This window comes from Triticum aestivum, chromosome 4B, assembly GCF_018294505.1.
Source record: "Triticum aestivum cultivar Chinese Spring chromosome 4B, IWGSC CS RefSeq v2.1, whole genome shotgun sequence".
Lineage (NCBI taxonomy): Eukaryota > Viridiplantae > Streptophyta > Magnoliopsida > Poales > Poaceae > Triticum > Triticum aestivum.
Window position 1 is genome coordinate 287,026,141 of NC_057804.1, and position 26,892 is coordinate 287,053,032.

The 26,892-nt window shown below is 40.1% G+C and overlaps 1 long non-coding RNA gene across 3 annotated transcripts; it reads right to left on the minus strand.

Annotated features, from left to right (window-relative positions):
* Positions 1 to 23,565: 23,565 nt before the first annotated feature.
* Positions 23,566 to 26,347, minus strand: LOC123092008 (uncharacterized). Of its 3 annotated transcripts, XR_006444034.1 has the most exons (3): positions 25,214 to 26,320; positions 24,495 to 24,587; positions 23,566 to 24,093 (listed from the first exon to the last, which is right to left on the minus strand). It is a non-coding gene; the product is annotated as an uncharacterized lncRNA (long non-coding RNA). The 3 variants fall into 3 exon arrangements; XR_006444033.1 differs by having other exon boundaries at positions 23,566 to 24,587; positions 25,214 to 26,347; XR_006444035.1 differs by having other exon boundaries at positions 24,383 to 26,347.
* Positions 26,348 to 26,892: the final 545 nt, after the last annotated feature.

Consider the following 26,892-nt stretch of genomic DNA (forward strand, 5'->3'; position numbering starts at 1 on the left):
CTGTGCTCGCTGTAGAGGGATCTGGCAACACTGGTCCTGCCAAGAAGGCTAAGGCTGAGAGCTCCGGCAAGTTGGTTGACGGGTGCGTCTCGTGCCAAGCCTTGGCAGCTATTGATCAGACCGGCGGCTCCAGCAAGCAGTATTGCAAGATTCACCGCACCAGGAGCCATGACCTCCAAGAGTGCCGACAAGTCGAGCAGCTTGTCGAGAAGTAGAAAGCAGAATATGAAAAGAGAGATATGGAAAAGGTTGATGGTGCAAGTGGGTCCGGCAGGAAATATGGGGGCCGAGGAGGTCACTGCGGCAAGGCCAACAAGCACAATGAGAAACCTGCTAGAGGCCGAGACAAGAAAGAACAGGATGATGAGGACGACGAAGAGGATGATGACGAGTCCAGTGAACAGGAGTTACAATAGGCCAAAAAGAAATGTGAATTGACGGAGGTGCATCTTTGCACTCTTCTCACCGCCAACTCAAGTAGTGGTCGTGTGAAGTCAATGCGCCAGAACTAGCAGTTCATGCCCAGAAGCCATTGAGATTGTCCAACACACCCATCATTTTTACGCTAAGGATCACCCTGATCGTACAACAGCGGTAGGGTGCTTGCCGTTGTTGGTTTCACCAACAATCAGCAACCTCAAAGTGACAAAAATGTTGGTTAACAATGGGGCTGGTCTCAACTTGATTTCACCTGATGTGATCAAGAAGCTACAAATTTATGATGATGACCTGAAGAATACTAGCATGTTGATAACCCACAAGTATAGGGTATCGCAATAGTTTTCGAGGGTAGAGTATTCAACCCAAATTTATTGATTCGGCACAAGGGGAGCCAAAGGATATTCTCAAGTATTAGCAGTTGAGTTGTCAATTCAACCACAGTGGATAACTTAGTACCTGCAGCAAAGTATTTAGTAGCGAAGTAGTATGGAAGTAACGGTAATAGTGGCAAAAGTAATAGTAGCAAAGCAAAGAGCAATATGTGAAAAGCTCGTAGGCATTGGATAAATGATGGATAATTATGTCGGATGCGATTCCTGATGCAATAGTTATAACATAGGGTGACACAAAACTAGCTCCACTTCATCAATGTAATGTAGGCATGTATTCTGAATATAGTCATACGTGCTTATGGAAAAGAACTTGAATGATATATTTTGTCCTGCCATCCCTTGGCAGCGGGGTCCTATTGGAAACAAAGGGATATTAAGGCCTCCTTTTAATAGAGTACCGGACCAAAGCATTAACACTTAGTGAATACATGAACTCCTCAAACTACGGTCATCACTGGTAAGTATCCCGATTATTTTCACTTCGGGGTTAACGGATCATAACACATAATAGGTGACCGTAGACTTGCAAGATAGTTCATGAAAACATAATACGTTCAGATCTGAAATCATAGCACACGGGCCCTAGTGACAAGCATTAAGCATAGCAAAGTCATAGCAACATCAATCTCAGAACATAGTGGATACTAGGGATCAAACCCTAACAAAACTAACTCGATTACATGGTAAATCTCATCCAACCCATCACCGTCCAGCAAGCCTACGATGGAATTACTCACGCACGGCGGTGAGCATCATGAAATTGGTGATGGAGGATGGTTGATGATGACAACGGTGATGGATTCCCCTCTCCGGAGCCCCGAACAGACTCCAGATCAGCCCTCCCGAGAGAGATTAGGGCTTGGCGGCGGCTCCGTATCGTGAAACGCGATGAATCCTTCTCTCCAAAAAAATTCTCCCTGAACGTGAATATATGGAGTTGGAGTTGAGGTCGGTGGAGCTTCAGGGGGCCCACGAGGCAGGGGGAGCGCCCTAGGGGGGCGCCCCCCACCCTCGTGGACAGGGTGTAGGCCCCCTGGTGCTGATTCTTTTGCCAGTATTTTTTATTAATTCCAAAAAGTTGCTCTGTGGATTTTCAGGTCATTCTGAGAACTTTTATTTCTGCACAAAAATAACACCATGGCAGTTCTGTTGAAAACAGCCTCGGTCCGGGTTAGTTCCATTCCAATCATGCAAGTTAGAGTCCAAAACAAGGGCAAAAGTGTTTATAAAAGTAGATACGATGGAGATGTATCAACTCCCCCAAGCTTAAACCTTTCCTTGTCCTCAAGCAATTCAGTTGACAAACTGAAAGTGATAAAGAAAAACTTTTACAAACTCTGTTTGCTCTTGTTGTTGCAAATATGTGAAGCCAGCATTCAAGTTTTCAGCAAAGATTATGAACTAACCACACTCACAATAACACTTAGGTCTCATGTTTACTCATATCAAAGGCATAATCAACTAGCGAGCAATAACAATAAATCTCGGATGACAATACTTTCTGAAAACAATCATAATATGATATAACAAGATGGTATCTCGCTAGCCCTTTCTGAGACTACAAAACATAAATCCAGAGCACCTTTGAAGATCAAGGACTGACTAGACATTATAATTCATGGTAAAAGAGATCCAGTCATAGTCATACTCAATATAAGTTAACAGTAATTTATGCAAATGACAACGGTGCTCTCAAGTGGGTGCCTTTTAATAAGAGGATGATGACTCAACATAAAAGTAAATAGATAGGCCCTTCACGGAGGGAAGCAGGGATTTGTAGAGGTGCCAGAGCTCGATTTTGAAATAGAGATAAATAACATTTTGAGCGGTATACTTTCAATGTCAACATAAAAACTAAGAGACCTCGATATCCTCCATGCTACACACATTATAGACGGTTCCCAAACAGAATGGTAAAGTTTATACTCCCCCACCACCAACAATCATCAATCCATGGCTTGCCCAAAACAACGAGTGCCTCCAACTAACAACAATCCTGGGGGAGTTTTGTTTGCAATTATTTTGATTTGATTTGAGCATGGGACTGGGCATCCCGGTGACCAGCCATTTTCTCGTGAGTGAGGAGCGGAGTCCACTCCTCTTGAGAATAACCCGCCTAGCATGGAAGATACAGACAGCTCTAGTTGATACATGAGTTGTTCGAGCATACAAAACAGAATTTCGTTTGAAGGTTTGGAGTTTGGCACATACAAATTTACTTGGAACGACAGGTAGATACCGCATATAGGAAGGTATGGTGGACTCATATGGAATAACTTTGGGGTTTATGGAAGTGGATGCACAAGCAGTATTCCCGCTTAGTACTAGTGAAGGCTAGCAAGCGACTGGGAAGCATCCAACTAGAGAGCAACAACAGTCATGAACATGCATTAAAATTAATCAACACTGAGTGCAAGCATGAGTAGGATATAATCCACCATGAACATAAATGTCGTGAAGGCTATGTTGATTTTGTTTGAACTACATGCGTGAACATGTGCTAAGTCAAGTCACTCGAATCATTCAAAGGAGGATACCACCCTATCATACCACATCACAACCATTTTAATAGCATGTTGGCACGCAAGGTAAACCATTATAAACTCTTAGCTAATTAAGCATGGATAAGTAACTATAATCTCTAATTGTCATTGCAAACATGTTTATTCATAATAGGCTGAATCAGGAATGATGAACTAATCATATTTACAAAAACAAGAGACGTCGAGTTCATACCAGCTTCTCTCATCTCAATCAGTCCATCATATATCGTCATTATTGCCTTTCACTTGCACGACCGAACGGTGTGGATAATAATAATAGTGCACGTGCATTGGACCAAGCTGGAATCTGCAAGCATTCAATTCGAGGGAGAAGACAAGGTAATATGGGCTCTTGGTTAAATTTAGAATAATGCATATAAGAGCCACTCAACATTTTCATCATGGTCTTCTCCTCTCGACCCCCAAAGAAAAGGAAAGAAATAAAACTATTTACACGGGAAAGCTCCCAACAAGCAAAAGAAGAACGAGAAATCTTTTTGGGTTTTCTTTTAATTACTACTACTACAGGCATGAAAAGTAAACTAGCTAAAAGCTACAACTAATTTTTTTGGTTTTTCTTAAGGTTATTCAAACACACAAGAAGAAAGCCAGAAAAAGAAGATAAACTAGCATGGATAGTACAATGAAAAAGTATGAGCACCGACAACTAGAATGAGTGTGTGAACATGAATGTAATGTCGGTGAGAAATACGTACTCCCCCAAGCTTAGGCTTTTGGCCTAAGTTGGTCTATGCCCATGGATCATAACTACTCTCTTCGGTGTATTGAGGAGTGTCATCTGACTGCCACTGGCTGGCAGTCTCCTCCGGATCCCACTGATAAAAGGGAGGTCGATAAGGGTCAAGTGGTGGTTCCGGCTCAGGCTTTGGAGCTGATGTCTGGCCCCGGTATGCGTAAACAGCTGCCGGCAAGATGAGGTACGTGCTGATCGAGATGGTCATGGAGGAAGTCTGTGAGGCCCGCATTATCAGCCAAAGAATAAAAATCATCATGAATCCCGGCTCCTCTCAAGAACTCATCACAAGGCCATTCGCATGGCCGAACCTCCGTGATGCGAGGGAGATTATACTTGGGCCTTTTATTCTCCTTGTCTTGTTTATCCTTCGAGCTTTGGCTTGAAGAGCCCCTCAAAAATCTCTTCATCATTTTCTGAAAATTTTAGTATCTCAAAATAAAAGTGAACCAAACTCAACAAAATTGATAGCAACTACTCCTAGAAGTGCTTAGAGACTATATCATGCATTAGAACTACTCGGGACCGTATAAATTTAGCATGCAAGCTCAAGAACAAGGTCACCTAGGCAGCAAAAAAATTGCAATCATAAAGCACTAGAACAAAAACTAATTGGATCATTGGAGGAGTCACTTACCAAAGAACAATCCCCCAAAGCAGTTTTGTGAAAGGAGCTTTGAGCAAGGAGATCAAAAATGGCAGCAAAATGAGCTAGAACTCGTGCTTGAGCTGGATGGTGATTTTTTTGGGGAGGAAGAAGAAGAGTGTGGGTGCAGGAATAAGTGGAGGGGGTCGTGGGCCCACAAGGCAGGGGGGTGTGCCCTGGACCCTCGTGGCCAGGTGCTTGCCCCCCTACTGTGTTCTCAGTGCCAGATATTCTCAAATATTCCAGAAAAGAACATATTAAATTTGCAGGGAATTTGGAGAACTTTTATTTTGGGGGTATTTTTTATTGCACGGATAAATCAGAAAACAGACAGAAAATACTATTTTTATTTTATTTAATCTAAATAACAGAAAGTAAAAGGAGGGTACAGAAGGTTGTGCTTTCTAACTTCATCCGTCTCATGCTCATCAAAAGGAATCCACTAACAAGGTTGATCAAGTCTTGTTAACAAACTCATTCCGAATCGCATGAAACCAGAGAAATTTCGAATAACACTAGGTTACCTCAACGAGGATATGCACATCCCCAATAATAAGAATATCATAATTCTTCTTGACAGTAGGAAGAGGAAATTCAAAACCTCCAATAATAATCGATGGAATTTTTCCAATAGAATTGATACTGTGAACTTGAGGTTGTTTCCTTAGAAAGTGTACCGTATGCTCATTACCATTAACATGAAAGGTGACATTGCCTTTGTTGTAATCAATAACAGCACCTGCAGCATTCAAAAAGGGTCTACCAAGGATAATCGACATACTATCATCCTCAGGAATATCAAGAATAACAAAGTCCGTTAAGATAGTAACGTTTGCAACCACAACAGGCACATCCTCACAAATTCCGACGGGTATAGCGGTTGATTTATCATCCATTTGCAAAGATATTTCAGTAGGTGTCAACTTATTCAATTCAAGTCTATGATATAAAGAGAGAGGCATAACACTAACACCGGCTCCAAGATCACATAAAGCAGTTTTAACATAGTTTCTTTTAATGGAACATGGTATAGTTGGTACTCCTGGATCTCCAAGTTTCTTTGGTATTCCACCCTTAAAAGTGTAATTAGCAACCATGGTTGAAATTTCAGCTTCCGGTATCTTTCTTTTATTTGTGATTATATCTTCCATGTACTTAGCATAATGATTCACTTTAAGCATATCAGTCAAACGCATACGCAAAAAGATAGGTCTAATCTTTTGAGCAAAGCGCTCAAAATCCTCATCATCCTTTTTCTTTGATGGTTTAGGAGGAAAAGGCATGGGTTTCTGAACCCATGGTTCTCTTTCTTTACCGCTTACTAGCAACAAAGTCTCTCTTATCATAATGTTGATGCTTTGATTGTGGGTTATCAAGATCAATAGTAGGTTCAACCTCTACATCATTATTATTGCTAGGTTGAGAAACAACATGAACATCATCATTAACATTATCACTAGGTTCATGTTCATCACCAGATTGTGTTTCAGCATCAGAAATAGAAATATCATTGGGATTCTCAGGTGTGTCTACAACAGGTTCACCAGAAGCATGCAAAGTCCTATCACTTTTCTTTTTCTTCCTCTTAGAAGGACTAGGTGCATCAACATTATTTCTCTGAGAATCTTTCTCAATTGTCTTAGGGTGGCCATCAGGATACAAAGGTTCCAGAGTCATTTTACCCGTTCTAGTTGCTACTCTAACAACATGTCATTTTTCTTATTATTCAATTGATTGAGCAAATCATTTTGAGCCTTAAGCACTTGTTCAACTTGAGTGGTAATCATAGAAGCATGTTTACTAATGAGTTTAAGTTCACCTTTAACTCTAGACATATAATCACTCGAGTGTCCAATCATATAAGCATTTGTTTCAATTGTCTACCAACATAAGCATTGAAGTTTTCTTGTTTAACCATAAAGTCATCAAATTCATCCAAGCATTGGCTAGCAAACTTAGTAGACGGGATTTCAACTTTATCATATCTATAGAGAGAATTTAGATTTACTACCTGTGTCGGGTTATCAACACCATGTATTTCTTCAATAGGTGGTATATTAAGACCATGTATCTCTTCAACAGGAGGTAAATTCTTAACATCTTCAGCTTTAATACCTTTTTCTTTCCTAGATTTCTTTGCCTCTTGCATATCTTCAGGACTGAGAAATAGGACACCTCTTTTCTTCGGAGTTGGCTTAGGAGTTGGTTCAGAAAGTGTCCAATTGTTTTCATTAGTCAACACATTATTCAATAACAATTCAGCTTGATCGACAGTTCTTTCCCGGAAAACACAACCAGCACAACTATCCAGGTGGTCTCTAGAAGCATCGGTTAGTCCATTATAAAAGATATCAAGTATTTCATTTTTCTTGAGAGGATGATCAGGAAAAGCATTAAGTAATCGGAGAAGCCTCCCCCAAGCTTGCGGGAGACTCTCTTCTTCAATTTGCACAAAATTATATATTTCCCTTAAGGTAGCTTGTTTCTTATGAGCAGGGAAATATTTAGCAGAGAAGTAATAAATCATATCCTGGGGACTACGCACACAACCAAGATCAAGAGAATTAAACCAAGTTTTAGCATCAGCCTTTAATGAGAACGGAAATATCTTAATGATATAATAGTAGCGAGTTTTCTCATCATTAGTGAACAGGGTGGCTATATCATTCAATTTAGTAAGATGTGCCATAACAGTTTCAGATTCATAGCCATAAAAAGGATTTTATTCAACCAAAGTAATTATCCCAGGATCAACAGAGAAATCATAATCCTTATCAGTAACACAGATAGGTGAAGTAGCAGAAGCAGGGTCATATTTCATTCTAGCATTCAGATACTTTTGTTTCAGCTTAACTAATGACTTCTTAAGATCAGATCTATCATTGCAAGCAAGAAAATCTCTAGCAGTTTCTTCATCCATAACATAACCCTCAGGCACAACAGGCAATTCATATTTAGGGGGAGAACCTTCATCATCACTTTCATCAGTAATAACAGTTTCAAGAGTTTCATTCTCTCTAGCCCTAGCAAGTTGTTCATCAAGAAATTCACCTAATGGCACAGCAGTATCAAGCATAGAAGTAGTTTCATCATAAGTATCATGCATAGCAGAAGTGGCATCATCAATAACATGCGACATATCAGAATTAATAGCAAAAGCAGGTTTTGGTGTTAGAAGCTTACTCATAACAGAAGGAGAATCAAGTGCAGAGCTAGATGGTAGTTCCTTACCTCCCCTCGTAGTTGAAGGATTAATCTTAGTTCTTTCGTCTTTCAAGTTCCTCATAGTGATCAGCAGATATAAATCCCAAGTAGAATAGAGCTATGCTCCCCGGCAACGACACCAGAAAATAGTCTTTATAACCCACAAGTATAGGGGATCGCAACAGTTTTCGAGGGTAGAGTATTCAACCCAAATTTATTGATTCGACACAAGGGGAGGCAAAGAATATTCTCAAGTATTAGCAGTTGAGTTGTCAATTCAAACACACCTGGATAACTTAGTATCTGCAGCAAAGTATTTAGTAGCAAAGTAGTATGGAAGTAACCGTAACAGTGGCAAAAGTAACAGTAGCAAAGAAAAGAGCAATATGTGAAAAGATCATAGGCATTGGATCAGTGATGGATAATTATGTCGGATGCCATTCCTCATGCAATAGTTATAACATGGGGTGACATAGAACTAGCTCCAGTTCATCAATGTAATGTAGGCATGTATTCCGAATATAGTCATACGTGCTTATGGAAAAGAACTTGCATGACATCTTTTGTCCTACCCTCCCGTGGCCACGGTGTCCTATTGGAAACTAAGGGATATTAAGGCCTCCATTTAATAGAGTACCGGACCAAAGCATTAACACTTAGTGAATACATGAACTCCTCAAACTACGGTCATCACCAGTAAGTATCCCGATTATTGTCACTTCGGGGTTAACGGATCATAACACATAATAGGTGACTATAGACTTGCAAGATAGGATCAAGAACTAACATATATTCATGAAAACATAATAGGTTCAGATCTAAAATCATGGCACTCGGGCCCTAGTGACAAGCATTAAGCATAGCAAAGTCATAGCAACATCAATCTCAGAACATAGTGGATACTAGGGATCAAACCCTAACAAAACTACTCGATTACATGGTAAATCTCATCCAACCCATCAACGTCCAGCAAGCCTATGATGGAATTACTCACGCACAGTGGTGAGCATAATGAAATTGGTGATGGAGGATGGTTGATGATGACGACGGCGACGGATTCCCCTCTCCGGAGCCCCGAACGGACTCCAGATCAGCCCTCCCGAGAGAGGTTAGGGCTTGGCGGCGGCTCCGAATCGTAAAACGCGATGAATCCTTCTCTCCGATTTTTTTCTCCTCGAACGTGAATATATGGAGTTGGAGTTGAGGTCGGTGGAGCTTCAGAGGGCCCATGAGGCAGGGGGCGCACCGTAGGGGGGCACCCTCGTGGACAGGGTGTGGGCCCCCTGGTGCTGAATCTTTCGCCACTATTTTTTATTAATTCCAAAAAGTTGCTCCGTGGATTTTTAGGCCATTCCAAGAACTTTTATTTATGCAGAAAAATAACACCATGGCAGTTCTGCTGAAAACAGTGTCACTCCGGGTTAGTTCCATTCAAATCATGCAAGTTAGAGTCCAAAACAAGGGCAAAAGTGTTTGGAAAAGTAGATACGACGGAGACGTATCACATGTTCCAACAAATCAATGTAGGAAGAAGCCAGGCAAAGGGCAAGATCAATCTAACGGTGACATTTGGCAGCGAACTCAACTATAGGACACAGAAGATTGTCTTCGACGTCATCATGATTCCATTGCCATATAACGGGATCCTTGGCCGCTTGGCACTGGCAAATTCATGGCAGCATCCCACTATGCATACAACACGTAGAAAATGCTAGGGCCAATGAGCGTCATCACCATCAATTATGACAAGAAGGATACGCTTATCTGCGCTGAACAAATCTACCGGGAAGCAGTTGTAGCATCTGCCACCAAGGCACTTGCTCCTGCCAACAAAGCTCCCTGGGGGAAGAAGAGAAGAAGACCGGCAAGACCAATGACTCTGGCAAGTGCACCTCTTCGGAGTGCTGCCAGAGAGCTCTGACGGCAAGAGCAAAAAGAACAAGGCTGCTCCACCAGAGATGAAGAAGGTGCCCGCCAAGGATGATGGCACGGGGGGTACTTTTACTATAAGTTCCACCCTCGATGACAAATAGGAAAGCACGCTCATCGCTTTCCTGTAGGCGAATGTTAATGTGTTTCCATGGCAACCATCTGACATCCCCGGTGTTCGCAGGGAAGTAATTAAGCACCACCTTACTATCTATCCCCACGCGCGTGCCATCAAGCAAAAGGTAAGGAAGCAAGCTTTGGAACGGCAACAGTTTATTGCCAAAGAGATAAAGAAGTTGGAAGCGGCAGGTTTGGTCAGAGGTGTACTCCATCTTACGTGGTTGGCCAATCCAGTTGTTGTGCGCAAGGCAAATGAAAAGTGGCGGCTTTGTATTGACTATACATATATCAATAAAGCTTGCCTGAAGGATCCTTTTCCCTTTTCGCATCGACTAGATTGTTGACTCCACTACTATATGTGACTTGCGGCCGTTTCTCGATGCCTACTCCGGGTATCACCAGATTTTCATGTCAAATAAAGATGAAGAGAAGACCGCGTTTATCACTCCATGTGGCACATATTGCTTTCTACATATGATATTTGAATTGAAAAGTGCTAGTTCAACATTGGCAAGAGCAGACCGAATTAGTTTTGAGCCCCAGCTACACAGAAATGTGGAAGCATATATGGATGACATAGTGGTCAAAAAGAAGGACAAGGCAACACTAATACAAGATCTAGAAGAGACATTTACTAATCTGGGCAGGATCAATCTAAAGCTCAAACCAGAGAAGTGTGTGTTTAGGGTCCCATCTGGCAAGATTTTCTAGTTCTTTGTTTCTCAACATTGAATTGAAGCTAATCCCCACAAGATCAAAGCAATTGAGCAGATTGAAGCACCGAAGCGCGTCAAGGATGTGCGTTGCCTTACCGACTTCATTGCTGCACTGAGTAGGTTCATCTCCAAATCTGCTAAGCGCGCCTTACCATTTTGAAAAATCTTTAAAAAGGTAGTTCCAATGAAATGGACTCCGGAAGCGGGGGCTATAGTATAGGATTTGAAGAAGTACATTTCTTCTGTGCCAACACTGGTTGCGCCAAGATCGCAAGAGTCATTGTTGTTATACTTGGCGGCAACGAATCAAGTGGTCAGTGCTGCACTAGTGGCGGAGAGGGAAGCTGAAAGTGAAGAAGTAGCATATGCAATGCCATCAAGCGACAAGCTAGAATCTTCTCCCGTGAGTCCTGGTGCCGACAAGTCAAGCGCAGAACAAGCTGATGAATCAGAATAACAAGCTGTGCAGAAGAAGAAGTTGGTGCAGTGCCTAGTATATTTTGTTAGTTCCCTTCTCCAAGGGGATAGATCAAGATATTCTGGCATACAGAAGTTGCTTTTTGGTCTTCTTATGGCCTCAAAGAAGCTGCGCCATTACTTTCAAGCACAGCAGATCACTATCATCACTCACATTCTGATGCAGAGATTTTGAGTAATCCAGATGCAAAAGGCAGGATTGTTGAGTGGGCGTTCGAACTGTCAATCTTTGATCTCAGATTTGAAAGTACTTCAATAATTCAAAGCAGAGCCTTGGCAGAGTTCATTGCAGAATAGATGCCAACACCAGACGAAGAGATTCAAGAAACCTCTGTCCCTGGCAAGGAAACAACCCAGGACTGGATTATGTATTCTGACGGAACTTTTTCGCTACAAGGCATCGGTGCTGGAGTGTTGGTTGTCTCACCCGCCGAGAGCGCATCAAGTATGTAATTCAAATGCATTTCCCTAGGGAGAAGGTGACAAACAACACTGCTGAGTATGAATGACTACTTGCCGGTCTTAGGATAGCGACATACCTTGGAATCAAAAAACTCATTATCAGAGGCGACTCATGGTTGGTTGTGAAGGAAGTCAACAAGGATTATCAGAGCCTGTTGATGGAAGCGCTTGTTGATGAAGTGATGAAATTGGAACAACACTTTGAAGGATTACATATAGAGCATGTTCCTCGTGTAGAGAACAGCATAGCAGATGATTTACCTATGGAACCAGGAACTTTCATCCTCCATTTAACTCAGCCATTTGTAATACCATCAATTCGGCAGAACAAGTGAAGAAAGTTGAACACCAGCAAGTACCTCCTTGCCGAGCTCCTAGAAGATGCCGACAAGGATGTTGCCAAAGACAATGACAAGCTTGTCGGTGAGCAGAAAGCTCTGACAGGAATCCAAGTCCTTGTCATTAAAGCTAGTGCTCCCTCAGCTAAAGAAATGCCTTTAGTCCTTGTTGTCGAGCGACAAGCTCCCGCATGGGCGCATCAGATTGTTCATTTCCTTCAAACATGATAACTTCCTGAAGATCATGAAGAAGCTAAAAAATTAGCCCGTCAGCCTAGTATGTATCAGTTTGTCGGCAACGACCTATACAGAAACAGACCAAATGGAGTGAAACTGAAGTGCATTTATCGGGAAGATGGACATAAGCTGTTGGCGGAGATACATGGGGGATATGTGTCTCTCACATATATAGGATCAAGGGCCCTTGTCAGCAAAGCTTTCCGGGGTTTATATTGGCCCAAGACCCTCCAGGATGCAACTAAGCTAGTAAACAAGTGTGAAGCATGCCAGTTCCATTAAAAAGCAATCACATCAGCCAATTCAAGATCTTCAAATGATCCCTCTCTCCTGGCCCTTCTTGGTCTAGGGGTCGACATATTGGGTCCCTTCCCACACGTTGTCGGGGCCTTTGAGTACTTGTACGTTGCAATCAACAAGTTCACAAAGTGGCCAGAAGTGGAACCAGTGAGGAAGGTCACAACACAGTCAGCCGTCAAGTTTTTGGAAGGACTTGTTTGCCATCTTGGATGCCCATCGGGAGGCATGTAATCCTTTGTACAAAGCCAGGTGCAGACCCTTGATACGTCTCCAATGTATCTATAATTTTGTATTGTTCCATGCTATTATATTGTCAATCCTGGATGTTTTTATACATTTACAAGAATCTTTATATCATTTTTTGGGACTAACCTGTTAACTTAGTGCCTAGTGCCAGTTGGTGTTTTTTTTGCTTTTTTGACTTTGCAGAATATGAGTACCAAACGAAGTCCAAATGCCAAGAAACTTTTTGGAGATTTTTTATTGTTGAAATAAGAGACCCTAGAAGCTTCTGGAGGCCACGAGAAGATGAAAGAGGGGCCCACTAAGCACCAGGGCACGTCAGGGGCCTCCGGCGCGCACTGGTGGGTAGTGGGGCCCACGAGCATCGTTTTGACCTACCTCCGCCTCTATAAATACTCTAAAATCCCAAAACCCTCAGGGGAGTCCACGAAATACTTTCTCAGCCTCCGCAAGTTCTAGAACCACGAGGTCCAATCTAGAGGCCTTTTCCAGCACTTTGCCGGAGGGAAAATGATCACGGAGGGGTTCTCCATCATCCTTGATGCCCCTCCGATGATGCGTGAGTAGTTTACCACGGACCTATGGGTCCATAGTTAGTACTTTTTGATCTTCACTACAATGTTCTCCTCGGTGTTCTTGGAGATCTATTTGATGTAAAGACTTTTTGCGGTGTGTTTGTTGGGCTCCGATGAATTGTGAGTTTATTATCAAATCTATCTTGAATATTATTTAAGATTTCTCTGAACTCTTTTATGCATGATTGTTATAGCCTCGTATTTCTTCTTGAATTTATTGGTTTGGTTTGGCCAACTAGATTGATTATCTAGCCATGGGAAGAGGTGTTTAGTGATGGGTTCGATCTTGCCTTGCTCAATCTTAGTGACAGAAAGAGACATGGCATGCATGTATTGTTGCTATTAATGGTAACAAGATGAGGTTTATTCATACATGAGTTTATCTTGTTTACATCATGTCATCTTGCTTAAGGCATTACTCCGTTCTTTCATGAACTTAATACACTAGATGCATGTTGGATAGCGGTCGATGTGTGGAGTAATAGTTGTAGATGCAGAGTCGTTTTGGTCTACTAATCTTGGATGTGATTCCTATATACATGATCATTGCCTTGGATATTGTCATAATTATTTTCTTTTTTGTCAATTGCCCAACAATAATTTGTCTACCCATCAAATGAATTTTCTTGAGAAACCTCTAGTGAAAACTATGGTCCCCGAGTCTATTTCCTATCATATATTAAAACCGAAAATACTTTGCTACAATTTTATTCTGTTTTGAATTTTTGTGAGATCTATCCATCAAAACCTATACAATTTAATATTGTTCATAACCATGAGGGATTGATAACCCCTCTACGCGTTGGGTTGCAAGTATTTGTTGTTTGTGTGCAGGTGTTGTTCACATAGTTTTGCTTGGTTGTCCTAATGGATTGATAATCTTAGTTTCATAACTGAGGGAAATACTTATCTCTACTGTACTAGTGGTTGGGAAATCCCAACTCAGTTCACAAGTAGGAGGAAGAATTTCTGGAGCCATTGCCGAGGAGACATCTTCAACATCCATCAAGCACATATGCATAAACTTTCATCTCCTTGCATATACATTATTAGTTGCCTCTTGTTTTCTTCTCCCCCTATTCTTTTTTTTACAAAAATAAAAAAATATTTTTTGTTTATCTTTTCCTTGTTTGATCTTATGCTTGCTTGCTATCTTGTTTGATCTTTTGCTTGCTTGCTATCTGGTTTGCGATTTTTACAATACTAATAATAATGATTGTATTAGTACTCTGATTGCTCCTCTCGCCGCTAGTGCGGAGTCTTATGATATTAATGTCGCTTTGTTGAATCTTATTATAAACGAACAATTTTCCAGTAATCCCAATGAGGATGTCGCGTCCCATCTGAACACTTTCTTAAATTGTGTGATATGCAAATGAAAAAAGATGTGGACAATGATATTGTGAAACTAAAATTATTCCCTTTCTCCTTGCGTGATCGTGCAAAAATTTGATTTTTATCTTTGCCACAAAATAGTATTGATTCTTGGGACAAGTGCAAAGATGCTTGTACGACTAAGTATTTTCCACCCACGAAAATTATTCTAGTAGAAATCAAATTATGAATTTTAAGCAACTTGAGCATGAACATGTTGCCGAATCTTGGGAAGGATGAAATTGATGATCAGAAATTGCCCTACTCATGGTTTAAATCTGTGGATGATCATACAAAAAAATTATGTGGGATTGAGTTTTGTTTCTAGAAATCGTTTAGATTCTGTCGCGGGTGGTACTTTTATGGAGATTACTTTGGGTGAAGCTACTAAATTGCTTGATAATATTATGGCAAACTGAAAGAGCTCCTACTAGTAAAAAAGTGAATTCTATTGAAGAAATTAGTACTTTGAGTGATAAAGTTGATGCTCTTATGAAATTGGTTGCTAGTAATGATGCTCCTATTGATCCTAATGATGTGCCTTTGTCCACTTTGATTGATCAAAATAATGATCCCATAGATGTGAATTTTGTCTTACGAAACCATTTTAAAGTAATGCTTATAGAGGTAATTTTAATCCTAGGCCGTTTCTTGGAAATTACTCTAACAATTATGGAAATTCCTACGGTAATTCATATTATAGGATGCCATCTGATCCTGAAAGTAATATTAAAGAATTTTTCAATGCTCAAAAAGTTTTCAACACTACAATAGAAGAAAAATTGAGTAAACTTGATAATATGTCTAGGAGCATCGATAGAATTATTCATATGTAAAATCTTAAGACTAAAATTTTGCCGCCCAAGGTTGATATTAATGAATCAATTAAAGCTTTATACGTCTCTATTGATGAAAGTAATAAAAGAACCACTATGCTTAGAGCAAAAACAGAATTTTTAGAAAAAAGCAATTCCTCCCGGTTTCTTTCGTAGCAATGATGAAGAGATTAAAATGATTGTTATTTTTCTATTGATTCCACGTTTAGTAATGTTAAAATTGATGATAAGGGGACTGAAGACGAGTCAACTTTAGTTAAAAGGCATCCCCATAATTTGGAGGGTGGAAATCTTGATGAAAAAATTGCTAAAAGTGGGTTTGGCAAGGTAAAAACTTTAACTAGTGATGTGCCCACTCTCTTGGATCACAAAGATTTTAGTTATAATAGTTGCTCTTTGATTGAGTGTATTTCTTTGTTGCAATCCATGCTAAATTCACCAAATGCCTACGAACAACATAAAGCTTTTACTAAACATATTGTAGAAGCGATGATGAAAGCTTTAGAAGAAAAGTTAGAAGTAGAGATTTCAATTCCTAGTAAATTATATGATGAATGGGAACCCACCATTAAATTCAAGATTAAAAACTATTAATGTAATGCTTTATGTGATTTGAGTGCTAGTGCTTCCACAATTCCAAAATCTCTATGTGATGTGCTAGGTTTTACCAATATGGATGAATGTTCTCTTAATTTGCACTTGGCGGATTCTACTATTAAAAAGCCTTTGGGTAGAATGAATGATGTTCTTATGCTACCAAATAGGAACTATGTGCCTATTGATTTTATTGTACACTACATTGATTGCAATCCGTGTTGCTCCATCATAGTTGGTAGACCGTTTTTACGAACTATAGGTGTCGTTATCGATATGAAGGAAGGGAATATTAAATTCAGTTTCCGTTAAAGAAGGATATGGAACACTTCCCAAGTACTAGAATTAAGCCACCATATGAGTCAATCATGAGGGCCACCTATGGAACTAAAATCAAAGAGGACAATACTTGAAACTATGCATTATGCCTAGCTAGGGGCGTAAAACAATAGCGCTATTTAGGAGGCAACCCAATAGTTATCTTTTAATTTTGTGTTTTCCTCTCTTTTTTCAATTAATATACAATTATTCTACTGTTATGATTGTATTTTAGTGTTTCAATTAGTGTTTGTGCCATGTAAAGCCTTTGGGACGATTCGGGTTACAGTTGATTTGATTATGTGCATTAACACAAACTTTCGCGTCCAGTAGCAGAATTGTTAAAATTTGCTGGAGCATGATAAAAATCTGCATTTTTTACACATGATTGATATAGAAATTAACCACGTGTTGGCATGGAATCATAATCACCTATGGGTCAGGGTTCCCCTTTGTTATTCGGCAAGGGGACGGTCACATTGCACAAAGAGCAGAAACAGCAAGGTAGCACGACGGTGGGCACCTCTCTTTTACCCAGGTTCAGGCTGCTTTGCAATGTAAAACCCTACTCCTACTGTGGTGGATTGATCTGGAGGAACACGAAGCGGCGACAAGCTCAAGCCCAAGAAGTGTGCCTCGGGGAGAGCAACACACACGTACAAGTGTTGATGGGTTGAAAATGTTCGAACCTTTTGCTAGGTTGCCTCGGGCCTCCTTTTATAGCTTAAGGGGCGACCACAGTGGCAAAACAGTCATTATGGTATGATTAGATAGCTAACATTGCTAACATACCTAACTCTGGTAGTTAGGACAAAAATGCATTAAATGCACTACTAGATGGCATGCTGAGGTTGAAGCCCGGCAAGCCTACCGCACCACTTATCCATCTTCTCCTCATTTGTTTGACACGCCATCCGGGCGGGTGTCAGTAAAGTTTATCTCTTCACCAGCAGGTTGCCACATTTTCCCACACAATACTTTAACATCTCTAACTATACCAAGTGGTGTGATGGTGTCTCTATTAGCAAGTTTAATAGTAACATTTATGTCTTCTATTTCAGCAGGTGCTATATCATCCATAATTTCTTGATATAAGGTAAAAGGAATAGCACTCGTGCTAGAACCTAGGTCACATAAACCATGATAACAGTGATCTCCTATTTTAATTGAGACAATAGGCATGCCAACAACAGGTCTATGTTTACCTTTTCATCGGGTTTAGCAATTCTAGCAGCTTCATCACAGAAGTAAATAACATGCTCATCATTATTATCTACTAGTAGATCTTTAACCATAGCAACACTAGGTTCTACTTCGATTTGCTAGAGGGTTTAGGTGCTTTAATATTGCTTTTGTGAACCACAGTTGATACCTTAGCACGTTCCTTTATCCTAACAGGGAAAGGTGGTTTTCAATATAAGCAATAGGTACGGCTAGATCAACATTGTAAATAATAGTTTCATCCTTAGTTTTAATCGGTTCTTTAATTTATGGTTTAATAGGCGGATGATATTTGAACCACTTCTCCTTAGGGAGATCAACATGTGTAGCAAATGATTCACAAAAAGAGGCTACTATCTTAGAGTCAGGTCCATATTTAGTGCTAAACTGGTGAAAAGCATCTGTATTCATAAAAGATTTAACACAATCGAACTTACTATTAATACCTGACTCTTTACATTCGTCGAGTTCCCAATCTTTAGAGTTACGTTTAATTCTTTCTAAAAGATCCCGCCTAAATTCAATAGTCTTCTTCATAAAAGAACAGTACAAGAAGTATATAGCATGGATTGATCATCATGAGAAAACCGAGCATAAAAGTTCTGAATAATAATTTCTCTTGAGAGATCATGATTGGGGCATGAATATAACATTGATTTAAGCCACCCCAAGCTAGAGCGATACTTTCTCCTTCACGAGGCCAAAAATTATATATATAATTCCGATCACGATGAACTAGATGCATAGGATAATTTTTTGGTGAAATTCCAATTTCAATCGATTCTAGTTCCAAGATCTAATACCATTGCATAGCCATACCATGCCAATGCTTTTACCTTAAAATATAAAGGGAAAACCTTCTTGTTAGCTTCATCTCCGGGTAAACCTGCAAGCTTAAATAATCCACAAATTTCATCCACATAGATCAAGTGCATATCGGGGTGTTCTGTTCCATCTCCTGCATAAGGATTTGCTAGCAGTTGTTCTATTATACCCAAAGGAATTTCGTAACCAATATTTTTAGTAGATGCAGTAGGTTGAGGGGAAACTAATTGTGCTTCTAGTCGAGGTGAATATACCCCAAAGGAACCCCTCAAAAGATGGTTTTCCATAGTAGCAAGTGATAATAAATTTCAGCGCGTAATATAAATTTTTCCTTATCAAGAGCGCTTCACTCCCCAGTAACGGAGCCAAAAAAGAGTCTAGATGACCCACAACTATAGGTGTTTAATCGTAGTCCTTTTGATAAGTAAGAGTGTCAAACCCAACGAGGAGCAGAAGGAAATGACAGGTGATTTTCAACAAGGTAATTTCTGCAAGCACTGAAATAAATGGTAATAGGTGGTTTGATAGCAAGATAATTTGTAACGGACAAGTAACAATAAAAGTAAATAAAGTGCAGCAATGTAGCCCAATCCTTTTGTGGCAAAGGACAGGCCAAACAGGTCTCTTATAATAAGCAAAGCATTCTTGAGGGTACACGGGGATTTCATCTAGTCCCTTTCATCATGTTGGTTTGATTTGCGTTTGCTACTTTGATAATTTGATATGTGGGTGGACCAGTGCTTGGGTGCTATTCTTACTTGAACAAGCTTCCCACTTATGATTAACCCCCTCGCAAGCATCCTCAACGATGAGAAAGGTATTGTGATAAAATATAAACATAGCATTAAACATTTGGATCCAAATCGGAACCTTGCGAAGTAGCGCATAAACTAGGGTTTAAGCTTCTATCACTCTAGCAACCCATCATCTAATAACTACTCAACTATGCATTCCCTTAGGCCCAAAGATGGTGAAGTACCATGTAGTCGACGTTCACATAACACCACTAAGGGAATCACAATATACATATCATCAAAATATCGAACACATATCAAGTTCGCATGAATATTTGCAACAAGATTTCTCCCGTGACCTCAAGAACAAAAGTAACTAATCACAAATGATAATCATGCTCAAGATTAGAGGGGTATTAAATAGCATAGTGGATCTGAACATAAAATCTTCCACCAAATAAACCATATTGTAATGAACTACAAGATGTAATCAACACTACTAGTCACCCACAGGTACCAATCTCAGGTACCGGTACAAAGGTTGAACACAAGAGATGAACTAGGGTTTGAGAGGAGATGGTGCTATTGAAGATGTTGATGGAGATTGGCCTGCCAAAGATGAGAGGGTTGTTGGTGATTACGATGGCTTTGATTTCCCCCTCCAGGACGGCAGAATCGCTCCAGCGGAGGGCAAAAATGCTCCTGCCCAAGTTCTGCCTCGAGATGGTGGCGCTCTGTCCCGAAAGTCCTCCTCTTATTTTTTTTCTAGGTCAAAATTACCTATACTAGTTGACCCGTTGCGCCAAATGGCACAGAGACCCGCTAAAGCCATGTTGTCGATGAAAATAATTCATTTTGCAAGGACATATTCGATACTCGTAATATAAAGCCCATGTGTTAAACCATACTATTTTGAAAATATGTCTATCACATTGCAAAATCCTAGTTTGAAAAAAAATTGTATAACTCATTGCGCCAAAAAATTATATTTGCATAACATTGACCTGTTGCTTAGAGTCCCATTTAAAACCATGTACTTGTTAAAAATATTTGCATTTTTTCAGTAACTGTGTTTGAGCAAATACAGGGTAAGAACTTAGTAAGAGTTTAATTGATTGTGTCTTTAAGCTCACATAAAAGGCAAGATGGCAACAACAGAGTACACTTGCATCACAACAGCCAAAATTAGTTAGCTAATAAATGTTTTTAAGGGAACCAAACATTTTAGAGTAGTTTATCCCACATCTCATTCTCCTAAAAAATGAGCCCAAGCGGCCATCAACGAAAAATAAATTGTTTTGATACAAAGGTAAGAGAAATGAGTAACCATCAAATAAACAAAACGTTTAAATTAGTTTTTCTAACCATGGAGGAGAGTTGCATGTAAAGTTTAAAAAAGAAGGCCAACGTCAAGGAACAACATGTTGACACTCTCATCCTGCTCTTGGTTCTGATTATCGGTCTGGGTAATCAACTCCTTACCAACGCCTTCAGCAACAACCACGACATCATGCCCCTTCTTCGTTATCCTTGTGCGCCTGCACGGGCTAGCCTTACATGTGTCTATATTATATGTTTCTCAAAAACGAATAGTTCCATTGTCCTTTTAATTATCCTATGTACTCCAAAGTAGCATGCTTTTTCTTACACTTACAAGTGCATTATATAAAGGCTTTACTGGTTCACAATGAACACCTACTGTTTCTTGCAAATTGTCAGACATATCAAAAGCTGGACTATATATATAGACCGTCCGACCGTATGAACAGAACCATCACATCAAGATATCACAAAATCTAGGACATCCGTATGACCGGACTTGCAGCTAGATGGATTGGATTAGTGCTTCTCTAGGATCAATGGGAAGCCTTGAAAGGCGCCTCATAATATTATCATACAGAAATATTAATTTACCAACTTGTATTATTTCCTAAGTTTATTATTACTGGGACCATATAATATGGTCTGACGGGGCAGGTTCAAAGGCCCACACACCAAAAATTGAACTGAGAGGCACCGAATGTTTCCAGTAACACCTTCAAGGTACATTGAAGTACATAGAAATGAAAGGAAATAAGAGCTATACTGCATAATTTAAAATGAACTACAACTTGCCAATTGGAGTGACACTATAAGAAAGAGTCAATCACTCCAGTATTTAAAATGGAGTGGCGCTATAAGAAAGAGTCAATCACATAGAAATGTTAAGTTAAAGAAACTCTGGTGAAGTGAGAAACCTTAGTGCTAATAAAATTTACAAGAGCCATGCAAAGATCAGCTTGCGTGGTAACTCAAGGAGAAAAAAAATAGTTGTACTCATGAATTAGTGATGCGGTACTCCATATCAGAATGGAAGCATCCGATAAAATAAGAAACTCACCTTCTTCAAACATAGGTGAAGGCTGGTACCGAAGTAGATAAAAATTTCTAGACTAATACTCCTTCGTATCAAAATATAAAACATGTTTGATACTGTCATAGTGTCAAATATTTGATACAAATGGAGTAGGTTGTGAAAATCACAGCATGAACCACTGAACAAAGGGGTCATTGTGCATGAGTAACATGTAGCTAATGCGCGAATAACATGGTAGACTAACAACCATTTGAACAAAAATCTATGCACACATTATGTCTACACTATGTGTAAGAACAATTTATTGATGATAGACCAGCAGATATTAATACATTTATCTTGCAGTTGTAAGAAAAACTCAGAAACACCAAGTGAGAAATCATTCGTACTCGTACCCGAGCAAATGGAGAATCAAGTCAGAACTGAAAGATTGTACTTACTTTCACTGTGATAGTAATTTCACCCTATTCGTGAAACTAAATCTCCCATACATTTCTACAACACTTTCTTTTACCATTGTATAGTTCACCGAATTATTTTGCTGACATAGAAGCTGGAAATGACTTCTAGAGAAACATAGTAGAAAAGGACTCTGCTGCCCTCTTATAGTGATAAATCAAATAAAAACACAGTAGCACTTATCTTCCTCGGTTAAGAAGATCGTTTTGTTAGTCTTAGAATGGAGAGCCTTAATTCTAGAGTCCGGTTGCTACCTGTGCTTAAAAAGGTTAGAAAATATCATGTAGCAATTGATTTTACTTTGAGAGAACCTAAAATTACTTTGGGAACTGGGAAGCACACTTTGTCTCGTTTTACTCTCTGTCCTTCAATGAAGCAAAAGTTATTCTTTATAATCAAATATTAACATGTTCATACAACTCCCTTAACATGTTAGTACAACATTATAACTAAACGTAAAATGCTTCGGAATTAGTACATATGGTGCAAGTATAGAATGTGCATACTCAGCATATAGCAATACAATTAATAGGAGTAAAAAAGTAGCAGGTGAGCTTGGGACAGACGAATGAAACAGAGAGAGATACGTTTTCCACTTCATTCATCTTGCGCTGGTTGTATAGCCACTTACAGATGCTGCTCATTTGGAGAAAGTCACAGACTATGGACCACACACACACACACCCAAGGCTTAACTGAAGATAACTGAACAAATACTCGTTTCAGAAGTCTGACGATAACTGAAGAAATACTCGTTTTAGAACTCCGAAGATAACTGAAGATAGTTGAAGATAAACTCTCTAAAACTCTGAAAATAACTAAAGATAGCTGAAGATAAACTGTCTCAGCCGACGATTATTTCTTCACTCGGCCTCTTAGTGAACACCGCGTGTGTGACAGTGTTCTCATGCATATATGTAGACTCCAAATAATTAGAAACTATAAATAAGGTCACCACTGCATTCTTCTTTGTTGATTCGGCATTTGAATTGTAACCACAAAATTCACATGTAGAATGGGAGGTTCTAGTTCTTGAAGGTAAATGTTTAGATTGCACTATGTCCACTTGGTCGTCCAACAACCTTTTTTACAGCTTCATGTAGATGCTTCATTATTTAAAATGATAATAACCTATACACAATGATATATTTATGCCCTCTGAACACTTTACCTGGTACAGAACCATAAAACATGCTTTCTACAGCAAGTGGATGCTTCATTAAAATATGCAGCTTGTCTCTAAAATGTCTTGTATTTATGAACGGAGGGAATATTAACTGACCAAAGCAAACTCTTTAGATCCAATAATGAAAGAGTTCCTAATTGGACTCAAGAGGTGTAACAGTTAGATTACATGAGGACCGGTATTTTCAGCAAGCACTGTCAACAAAATTATATCATACCTTTTATGTAGTAGCTTGCTATGATCAGAACCAGTTGGACAAAATGAAATAAATCTCTGGGCCAGAAGTTCATAGAAATAATAAATTCTTTAATGGCACGAACACACTTCACATAAACTTCACAACAGAGGGAGTATTAACTGATCGAAGCACTGTAATAGGAGAACTACATATCAAGTTGTCATCTAAGAATCCACCATACTTGGCTCATGAAGGCTTAACAGGATTAGGCCCAATTAGAGGAGAATGTCAAGAGGCCTGAATACATAATGAGTCAGCTTTCTCTTTTTTCTTCTCCTTTCTCAGTAGCTCGGTGAAGCAACATATTGGTTTTGCTCCAGCCAACTGGCCTTCACTTGTACTTGTAAAACCTACCTATCTCTTCTTCCTATGATTTACTTCCTTTCTATTTGTTTCTTCATCCATGGATTTAACATCCACTCATACGGATTTAATACACCCCTCCCTCATACCCTTCCTGTCTAATTTTTATTGCGGAAAGATGCTCAATTGGATATTCTCTCAACATCAAAAGCGACATTGCATTTTATTTGTCAAAGCACCCATAGCAGAAAAGATACCATACTGTTTGTAACCTGCAACATATACATAGAAGATAATTGAATGAGCAATTTCACATGAGTGGAGACTACAAACAAAATATTCAGAAACTACCCATTAGTATTTTACAACTATAACATAAGGAAAATAAACAATCAGATTCTACGTGCTCAAATATTAGATCACTAAAGAATCTTGATAGAATTGAACAACCTTTCATCCAGGATCTTAAAATACGACCAGTATCTAGAGATAATCTCTACAGGTAGAGATTACTATTATTCAGTTTAGTAATTTGAAGAGAAATGCCTTAACTCCATCTACCTATGTAGAGCAGGTGAACCTGATCAATCTACAGTTTCGGTGATGAGTTTGTGAAGAAGGTTAGCATCTGATTGATGCGGCATCCCTCCCTGGGTAATGGTGATTGCTTTACCTTCTGAACCTCCACAATTTTGATTTCAGCGTCTTTGAGATGAGAACCAACTCTTCTCAGCATGTTGGAGGAGTTTCTAGAGTGACGCTTCTACTGGTACATTAATAAAACAATACCATGGTTCAATGGTAATTCAGATAAGGCAAACGGTTTGAGAGAGAAACAAAGCATTTAAACAGATTTATTCAAGTGGCTGTTGTATGATGATTCATTCCATTTACCTCTTAACAATGATAAGAATGAGCTACAACTATAATTACTTCAATGGAGCTGAATTAATTAGCTAATGAATTGGCATGCATATAAAACAGAATGGAACCCACCATATCAATTTTATGTGCATCAACATTTACTCGTTAAAAAACAAAGAACAATTTATGCACATCCACATATGGTCGGTAAAAAAATAGAGGATGGAAATTGCTCCTCTACTATCTGTATGCATCCACATACACCCATTCGGAAGAAAGAGAATGCTAATTACTCCTCTAACGTCTATAGAACTTGAGAAACAAGAGCCAAAACTTTTATCCAGTGGAGCCTAAGCCTAACTCTTGATATGTATAGAAGCAATTGCATTGAACAAAACACATAAACAAAATGACCAAAATAAAAGCAAATGTAAACTTATTTGTACTCCAGGACTGACATATGTTTTTTTCACAACACCACAACATACTAATATGCAAGAACACTGGATGCAAAAAGACATCTCATACCTAGATTTTCACGAGATGTCTTTTCCATGCTGGCCACAAATTGTTCACCTAGACACTTGACTAACAATGTTAGATCCCAGTTCTCCAATTTCCTTACCCATTTGCTTGGTGCACAAATGCCCCAGCAAAAACATTTTCATACACATTCAGTGTGGATCAGTACACCGTTCGAAGAAAATCAATGAGAACAGAGGAAGTGGCAACCTGCAAACTGAAGAGGACCATGTCGTTTAGGGAGGGGCAAGGAGGCAGGCATCGTTGAGCCTGACGCACATCAGAGCTGACATTTTTGTCCTCCATTTTGCTGCTCCGGGAGAAGACTATGCTAATATAATTGAATCTCAAAAGTGAACAAATTATAGCATACTGAAAAAATCATCAAAAGTGACCAAACTCGAGCATATGCACTTTAACACATTAGCCAAGCAACTAAAAACAGAAATTCTTGAGAATTGCCATGGAGTCTTAAACAAACATGATCTCTGAAAATAATACACTGGAATAAATTAACCATTCTAACAATGTCCATGGACCTGCAGGCACAAGCAAATCGAAAGAAAGCTGAGGAGCACGGAAGGGAGAGTGAGCAGGAGGAGAGGCAAAGCAAGGGAATGGAAGAAAAGCTCATAGGGAAGGTGCAGACAGAAGGGAAGAGGGAGTTCGACGGCATTGCTACTCCTTAATGGTGCGCCTCCTCCACGACGGTGCAACCAGGGCCCTTGCTCGACGACGCGGGACCGGCCAGTAGGTCGTCCTGGCGGCTTGTTGATGGCGTGCTCGATGCGGGCTTCCTGCCCGAAGGCTCATCGACGGGCGTCCCATGGCTCGCGGTGGCGGCGGCCCCTGGCCTCTTGTGCAGCACCCCGGCTGCGGTATGGCACCACGAACAATAGCTTCCTCCCGGCAGCATGGTCGTAGGACAGAGAGGAGGGAGGCAGAATGGCGGCGGCTGCTAACGAGGATGGAGGAGGAGGGAGGACTACGTGCTGTGGGGCTTGGTGAGGCTAGGGTTTGTCCCGTGGGGGCTGGGGGCCTGGGGACTTCCACAACGTGAGAGGAGACGCGGTCGGGTCATGCGGAGATTGGGCAGCAAATCCCCTCGCACATGGGCGTGACTGACGCAACCAATGAACACGCGAGACGAGCCCACTCGTCATTGGACATAAAAATGACCCCGAGGTGAAAAAAAATTTAACCGAGGGCAAAGATCCAATGGTGCAGCTGAGCTAAATGCCAGATTGAATGGCCAGGAAGGAGCCAATCCGAGGGAGCTTCGTGGAGGGAGGTCGGCTAGCATCCTTATATGTTTAAATACCAGAAGATGGGCCCTGAAGGTGGGCTGGGCTGAGCACAACCCAGCAGGTGGCCCCCCTCTGGTAGTTATTCACTTCTAGGGAAAAGCCTATACACAGAATTTTAGCAGCAGCGCGGCTCAAAAAGGAGCGCTGCTGCTAATTAGTAGTAGCGTGTGTGCTGGAAACTCGCTGCTAATAAATTTTTAGCAGTAGCGCGCTCTGCGTAAACCGCGCTGCTACAAATATCCACCGGTGGTGTTCACTAAGCTCCATTTAGCAGTAGCGTCGTGGCCTGAACCGCGCTACTTCTACGGATGTAGTAGTAGCGCGCTTTTACTGGGATCGCTGCTGCTACATTTCAAATTGCCAAAAAATTTGTCACTG